Raw genomic sequence first — 8,545 nt, 5'->3', positions numbered from 1 at the left:
CACCAGACACCACAGGTGGCGTAGTCGACAATTACCACTCAACCCGGAAAGCCCTAACATCATTTTCAATGTGACGGCCCTGGGCACGGAACGGGTCGAGGCCACGACTGCATCCCCGTCCTCAATATCTGACCCGGCTCCGAGTACCCTATTTTCCCAGAGCAGGGCTTGCGAGCGTCACAATAGAGCTCTCCACGGTAAGAGCAAAGAGACTATAGAGCTTTTTAATGTAAGAGAAAAGAGACTATGGAGCTCTCTACTGTAAGAGCAAAGATACTATAGAGCTCTCTACTGTAAGAGCAAAGAGACTATAGAGCTCTCTACTGTAAGAGCAAAGAGACTATAGAGCTCTCCACTGTAAGAGCAAAGATACTATAGAGCTTTCTACTGTAAGAGAAAAGAGACTATAGAGCTCTCCACTGTAAGGGCAAAAAGACTATAGAGCTCTCCACTGTAAGAGCAAAGAGACTACAGAGCTCTCTACTGCAAGAGCAAAGAGACTATAGAGCTCTTTACTGTAAGAGCAAAGAGACTATAGAGCTCTCTACAGTAAGAGCAAAGAGAATATAGAGCTCTCTACTGTAAGAATAAGGAGATTATTGAGCTCTTTACTGCAACTATAGAGACTATAGAGCTCTCTGCTGAAAAACAAGGAGACTATGGAACTTTCTACTATAAGCGCAAAGAGACAATAGAGCACTCTACTGTAAGAGCAAAAAGACTATAGAGTTCTCCACTGTAAGGGCAAAAAGACTATAGAGCTTTCTACTGTAAGAGCAAAGAGACTATAGAGCTCTCTACTGTGAGAGGAAAGAGACTATAGAGCTCTCTACTGTAAGAGGAAAGAGACTATAGAGCTCTCTACTGTAAGAGAAAAGAGACTATAGAGCTCTGCACTGTAAGAGGAAAGAGACTATAGAGCTCTCTACTATAAGAGCAAAGAGACTACAGAGCTCTCTACTGTAAGAGCAAAGAGATTATAGAGCTCTGTACTGTAAGAGGAAAGAGACTATAGAGCTCTCTACTGTAAGAGCAAAGAGACTACAGAGCTCTCTACTGTAAGAGCAAAGAGAGTATAGAGCTCTGAACTGTAAGAGTAAGGAGACTATAAAGCTCTCTACTGTAAGAGTAAAGAGACTATAGAGCTCTCTACTGTACGAGCAAAAAGACTGTAAAGCTCTCTACTGTAAGAGCAAAGAGACTATAGAGCTCTCTACTGTAAGAGCAAAGAGACTATAGAGCACTCCACTGTAAGATCAAAGATACTATAGAGCTCTTTACTGTAAGAACAAGGAGATTATGGAGCTCTTTACTGTAACAGCAGAGACTATAGAGCTCTCTGCTGAAAAACAAGGAGACTATGGAGCTCTCTACTATAAGCGCAAAGAGACTATAGATCACTCTACTGTAAGAGCAAAGAGACTATAGATCTCTCTGCTGTAAGAGCAAAGAGACTATAGAGCTCTCTACTGTAAGAGCAAAGAGACTATAGAGCTCTCTACTGTAAGTGCAAAGAGACTACAGAGCTCTCTACTGTAAGAGCAAAGAGACTACTGAGCGCTCTACTGTAAGAATAAGGAGATTATTGAGCTCTTTACTGTAACTGTAGAGACTATAGAGCTCTCTGCTGAAAAACAAGGAGACTATGGAGCTCTCTACTATAAGCGCAAAGAGACTATAGAGCTCTCTACTGTAAGAGCAAAAAGACTATAGAGCTCTCTACTGTAAGAGCAAAGAGACTATAAAGCTGTCTACTGTAAGAGCAATGAGACTATAGAGCTCCCTTCTGTAAGAGCAAAGAGACCATAGAGCACTCCACTGTAAGAGCAAAGAGACTATAGAGCTCTCTACTGTAAGAGCAAAAAGACTATAGAGCTCTCTACTGTAAGAGCAAAGAGACTATACAGCTCTCTACTGTAAGAGCAATGAGACTATAGAGCTCCCTTCTGTAAGAGCAAAGAGACCATAGAGCACTCCACTGTAAGAGAAATGAGACTATAGAGCTCTCTTCTATAAGCACAAAGAGACTATAGAGCTCTCTACTGTAAGAGCAAAGAGACTATAGAGCTCTCTACTGTACGAGCAAAGAGACTACAGAGCTCTCTACTATAAGAGCAGAGATACTATAAAGCTGTCTATTGTAAGAGCAAAGAGACTATAGAGCTCTCTATTGTAAGAGGAAAGAGACTATAGAGCTCTCTACTGTAAGAGCAAAGAGACTATAGAGCTCTCTACTTTAAGAGCAAAGACACTATAAAGCTCTCTACTGTACAAGCAAAGAGACTACAGAGCTCTCTACTATAAGAGCAGAGAGACTATAAAGCTGACTATTGTAAGAGCAAAGAGACTATAGAGCTCTCTACTGTAAGAGGAAAGAGACTATAGAGCTCTCTACTGTAAGATCGAAGAGACTATAGAGCTCTCTACTGTCAGAACAAGGAGATTATTGAGCTCTTTACTGTAAAAGCAGAGACTATAGAGCTCTCTGCTGAAAAACAAGGAGACTATGGAGCTCTCTACTATAAGCGCAAAGAGACTATAGAGCACTCTACTGTAAGAGCAAAAAGACTATAGAGTTCTCCACTGTAAAAGCAAAGATACTATAGAGCTTTCTACTGTAAGAGAAAAGAGACTATAGAGCTCTCCACTGTAAGGGCAAAAAGACTATAGAGCTCTCTACGATAAGAGCAAAGAGACTATAGAGCTCTCCACTGTAAGAGCAAAGAGACTACAGAGCTCTCTACTGTAAGAGCAAAGAGACAACAGAGCTCTTTACTGTAAGAGCAAAGAGACTATAGAGCTCTCTACAGTAAGAGCAAAGAGAATATAGAGCTCTCTACTGTAAGAATAAGGAGATTATGGAGCTCTTTACTGCAACTATAGAGACTATAGAGCTCTCTACTATAAGCGCAAAGAGACAATAGAGCACTCTACTGTAAGAGAAAAAAGACTATAGAGTTCTCCACTGTAAGGGCAAAAAGACTTTAGAGCTCTCTACTGTAAGAGCAAAGAGACTATAGAGCTCTCTACTGTAAGAGGAAAGAGACTATAGAGCTCTCTACTGTAAGAGAAAAGAGACTATAGAGCTCTCTACTGTAAGAGGAAAGAGACTATAGAGCTCTGCACTGTAAGAGGAAAGAGACTATAGAGCTCTCAACTATAAGACCAAAGAGACTACAGAGCTCTCTACTGTAAGAGCAAAGAGAGTATGGAGCTCTGTACTGTAAGAGGAAAGAGACTATAGTGCTCTCTACTGTAAGAGCAAAGAGACTACAGAGCTCTCTACTGTAAGAGCAAAGAGAGTATAGAGCTCTCTACTGTAAGAGGAAAGAGACTATAGAGCTCTCCACTGTAAGATCAAAGATACTATAGAGCTCTCTACTGTAAGAGCAAAGAGACTATAGATCTCTCTACTGTAAGAGCAAAGAGACTATAGAGCTCTCTACTGTAAGAGCAATGAGACTATAGATCTCTCTACTGTAAGAGCAAAGAGACTATAGAGCTCTCTACTGTCAGAAGAAGGAGATTATGGAGCTCTTTACTGTAACAACAGAGACTATAGAGCTCTCTGCTGAAAAACAAGGAGACTATGGAGCTCTCTACTATAAGCGCAAAGAGACTATAGATCACTCTACTGTAAGAGCAAAGAGACTATAGATCTCTCCACTGTAAGAGCAAAGAGACTATAGATCTCTCTACTGTAAGAGCAAAGAGACTATAGAGCTCTCTACTGTAAGAGCAATGAGACTATAGAGCTCTCTACTGTAAGAGCAAAGAGATTATAGAGTTCTCTACTGTAAGAGCAAAGAGACTATAGAGCTCTCTACTGTAAGAGCAAAGAGACTACAGAGCTCTCTACTGTAAGAGCAAAGAGACTATAGAGCACTCTACTGTAAGAACAAAGAGACTATAGATCTCCCTACTGTACGAGCAAAGAGACTATAGAGCTCTCTACTGTAAGAGCAAAGAGACTACAGAGCTCTCTACTGTAAGAATAAGGAGATTATTGAGCTCTTTACTGTAACTGTAGAGACTATAGAGCTCTCTGCTGAAAAACAAGGAGACTATGGAGCTCTCTACTATAAGCGCAAAGAGACTATAGAGCACTCTACTGTAAGAGCAAAGAGACTATAGAGCTCTCCACTGTAAGGGCAAAAAGACTATAGAGCTCTCTACTGTAAGAGCAATGAGACTATAGAGCTCTCCACTGTAAGAGGAAAGAGACTATAGAGCTCTCTACTGTAAGAGCAAAGAGACTATAGAGCTCTCTACTGTAAGAGCAATGAGACTATAGAGCTCTCTACTGTAAGAGGAAAGAGACTATAGAGCTCTCTACTGTAAGAGGAAAGAGACTATAAAGCTATCTACTGTAAGGGCAAAGAGACTATAGAGCTCTCTACTGTAAGAGCAAAGAGACTATAGAGCTCTCTACTGTAAGAGCAATGAGAATATAGAGCTCACTACTGTAAGAGCAAAGAGATTATAGAGTTCTCTACTGTAAGAGCAAAGAGACTATAGAGCTCTCTACAGTAAGAGAAAAGAGACTATAGAGCTCTCTAGTGTAAGAATAAGGAGATTGTGGAGCTCTTTACTGTAACTGTAGAGACTATAGAGCTCTCTTCTGAAAAACAAGGAGACTGTGGAGCTCTCTACTATAAGCGCAAAGAGACTATAGAGCTCTCTACTGTAAGAGGAAAGCGACTACAGAGCTCTCCACTGTAAGAGCAAAGAGACTATAAAGCTGTCTACTGTAAGAGCAGAGAGACTATAGAGCTCTCTACTGTAAGAGCAAGGAGACTATAGAGCTATCTACTGTAAGAGCAAAGAGACTACAGAGCTCTCTACTGTAAGAGCAAAGAGACTACAGAGCTCTCTACTGTAAGAATAAGGAGATTATGGTGCTCTTTACTGCAACTGTGGAGACTATAGAGCTCTCTGCTGAAAAACAAGGACACTATGGAGCTCGGTACAATAAGCGCAAAGAGAGTATAGAGCTCTCTACTGTAAGAGCAAAGAGACTATAGAGCTCTCCACTGTAAGGGCAAAGAGACTACAGAGCTCTCCACTGTAAGAGCAAAGAGACTATAAAGCTGTCTACTGTAAGAGCAAAGAGACTATAGAGCTCTCTACTGTACGAGCAAAGAGACTACAGAGCTCTCTACTATAAGAGCAGAGATACTATAAAGCTGTCTATTGTAAGAGCAAAGAGACTATAGAGCTCTCTACTGTAAGAGGAAAGAGACTATAGAGCTCTCTACTTTAAGAGCAAAGAGACTATAAAGCTCTCTACTGTACGAGCAAAGAGACTACAGAGCTCTCTACTATAAGAGCAGACAGACTATAAAGCTGTCTATTGTAAGAGCAAAGAGACTATAGAGCTCTCTACTGTAAGAGGAAAGAGACTATAGAGCTCTCTACTGTAAGATCGAAGAGACTATAGAGCTCTCTACTGTCAGAACAAGGAGATTATTGAGCTCTATACTGTAACAGCAGAGACTATAGAGCTCTCTGCTGAAAAACAAGGAGACTATGGAGCTCTCTACTATAAGCGCAAAGAGACTATAGAGCACTCTACTGTAAGAGCAAAAAGACTATAGAGTTCTCCACTGTAAAGGCAAAAAGACAGTAGAGCTCTCTACTGTAAGAGCAAAAAGACTATAGAGTTCTCCACTGTAACAGCAAAGATACTATAGAGCTTTCTACTGTAAGAGAAAAGAGATTATAGAGCTCTCCACTGTAAGGGCAAAGAGACTATAGAGCTCTCCACTGTAAGAGCAAAGAGACTACAGAGCTCTCTACTGTAAGAGCAAAGAGACTATAGAGCTCTTTACTGTAAGAGCAAAGAGACTATAGAGCTCTCTACTGTAAGAGGAAAGAGACTATAGAGCTCTCTACTGTAAGAGCAAAGAGACTATAGAGCTCTCTACAGTAATAGCAAAGAGATTATAGAGCTCTCTACTGTAAGAATAAGGAGATTATGGAGCTCTTTACTGCAACTATAGAGACTATAGAGCTCTCTGCTGAAAAACAAGGAGACTATGGAGCTCTCTACTATAAGCGCAAAGAGACAATAGAGCACTCTACTGTAAGAACAAAAAGACTATAGAGTTCTCCACTGTAAGGGCAAAAAGACTTTAGAGCTCTCTACTGTAAGAGCAAAGAGACTATAGAGTTTTCTACTGTAAGAGCAAAGAGACTATAGAGCTCTCTACTGTGAGAGGAAAGAGACTATAGAGCTCTCTACTGTAAGAGGAAAGAGACTATAGAGCTCTCTACTGTAAGAGAAAAGAGACTATAGAGCTCTGCACTGTAAGAGGAAAGAGACTATAGAGCTCTCTACTATAAGAGCAAAGAGACTACAGAGCTCTCTACTGTAAGAGAAAAGAGAGTATAGAGCTCTGTACTGTAAGAGGAAAGAGACTATACAGCTCTCTACTGTAAGAGCAAAGAGACTACAGAGCTCTCTACTGTAATAGCAAAGAGAGTATAGAGCTCTGAACTGTACGAGCAAAAAGACTGTAAAGCTCTCTACTGTAAGAGCAAAGAGACTATACAGCTCTCTACTGTAAGAGGAAAGAGACTATAGAGCTCTCCACTGTAAGATCAAAGATACTATAGAGCTCTTTACTGTAAGAACAAGGAGATTATGGAGCTCTTTACTGTAACAGCAGAGACTATAGAGCTCTCTGCTGAAAAACAAGGAGACTATGGAGCTCTCTACTATATGCGCAAAGAGACTATAGATCACTCTACTGTAAGAGCAAAGAGACTATAGATCTCTCTGCTGTAAGAGCAAAGAGACTATAGAGCACTCTACTGTAAGAGCAAAGAGACTATAGAGCTCTCTACTGTAAGAGCAAAGAGACTATAGAGCTCTCCACTGTAAGAGCAAAAAGACTATAAAGCTCTTTACTGTAAGAGCAATGAGACTATAGAGCTCTTTACTGTAAGAGGAAAGAGACTATAGAGCTCTCTACTGTAAGAGCAAAGAGACTATATAGCTCTCTACCGTAAGAGCAAAGAGACTATAGAGCTATCTACTGTAAGAGCAAAGAGACTATAAAGCTGTCTAATGTAAGAGCAAAGGGACTATAGAGCTCTCTACTGTAAGAGAAAAGAGACTATAGAGCTATCTACTGTAAGAGCAAAGAGACTATAGAGCTCTCTACTGTACGAGCAAAGAGACTACAGAGCTCTCTACTATAAGAGCAGAGATACTATAAAGTTGTCTATTGTAAGAGCAAAGAGACTATAGAGCTCTCTACTGTAAGAGCAAAGAGACTATAAAGCTGTCTATTGTAAGAGCAAAGAAACTATAGAGCTCACTACTGTAAGAATAAGGAGATTATGGAGCTCTTTACTGCAACTATAGAGACTATAGAGCTCTGCTGAAAAACAAGGAGACTATGGAGCTCTGTACTATAAACGCAAAGAGAGTATAGAGCTCTCTACTGTAAGAGCAAAGAGACTATAAAGCTGTCTACTGTAAGAGCAAAGGGACTATAGAGCTCTCTACTGTAAGAGCAAAGAGACTATAGAGCTATCTACTGTAAGAGCAAAGAGACTATAGAGCTCTCTACTGTACGAGCAAAGAGACTACAGAGCTCTCTACTATAAGAGCAGAGATACTATAAAGTTGTCTATTGTAAGAGCAAAGAGACTATAGAGCTCTCTACTGTAAGAGGAAAGAGACTATAGAGCTCTCTACTGTAAGAGCAAAGAGACTATAGAGCTCTCTACTTTAAGAGCAAAGAGACTATAAAGCTCTCTACTGTACGAGCAAAGAGACTACAGAGCTCTCTACTATAAGAGCAGATAGACTATAAAGCTGTCTATTGTAAGAGCAAAGAGACTATAGAGCTCTCTACTGTAAGAGGAAAGAGACTATAGAGCTCTCTACTGTAAGATCGAAGAGACTATAGAGCTCTCTACTGTCAGAACAAGGAGATTATTGAGCTCTTTACTATAACAGCAGAGACTATAGAGCTCTCTGCTGAAAAACAAGGAGACTATGGAGCTCTCTACTATAAGCGCAAAGAGACTATAGAGCACTCTACTGTAAGAGCAAAAAGACTATAGAGTTCTCCACTGTAAGGGCAAAAAGACAGTAGAGCTCTCTACTGTAAGAGCAAAAAGACTATAGAGTTCTCCACTGTAAGAGCAAAGATACTATAGAGCTTTCTACTGTAAGAGAAAAGAGACTATAGAGCTCTTTACTGTAAGAGGAAAGAGACTATAGAGCTCTCTACTGTAAGAGAAAAGAGACTATAGAGCTCTCTACTGTAAGAGAAGAGGAAAGAGACTATAGAGCTCTCTACTGTAAGAGCAAAGAGACTATAGAGCTCTCTACTGTAAGAGCAAAAAGACTATAAAGCTCTTTACTGTAAGAGCAAAAAGACTATAAAGCTCTTTACTGTAAGAGGAAAGAGACTATATAGCTCTCTACTGTAAGAGCAAAGAGACTATAGAGCTCTCTACTGTAAGAGAAGAGGAAAGAGACTATACAGCTCTCTATTGTAAGAGCAAAGAAGCAAAGAGACTATAG

The sequence above is a fragment of the Phyllobates terribilis genome, unplaced genomic scaffold, assembly GCF_046119375.1.
Source record: "Phyllobates terribilis strain yellow unplaced genomic scaffold, ASM4611937v1 Scaffold_7__3_contigs__length_470593459, whole genome shotgun sequence".
Classification (NCBI taxonomy): Eukaryota; Metazoa; Chordata; class Amphibia; order Anura; family Dendrobatidae; genus Phyllobates; species Phyllobates terribilis.
The sequence above is the reverse complement of the archived record's forward strand: the minus strand, read 5'-3'. Positions refer to the sequence as shown.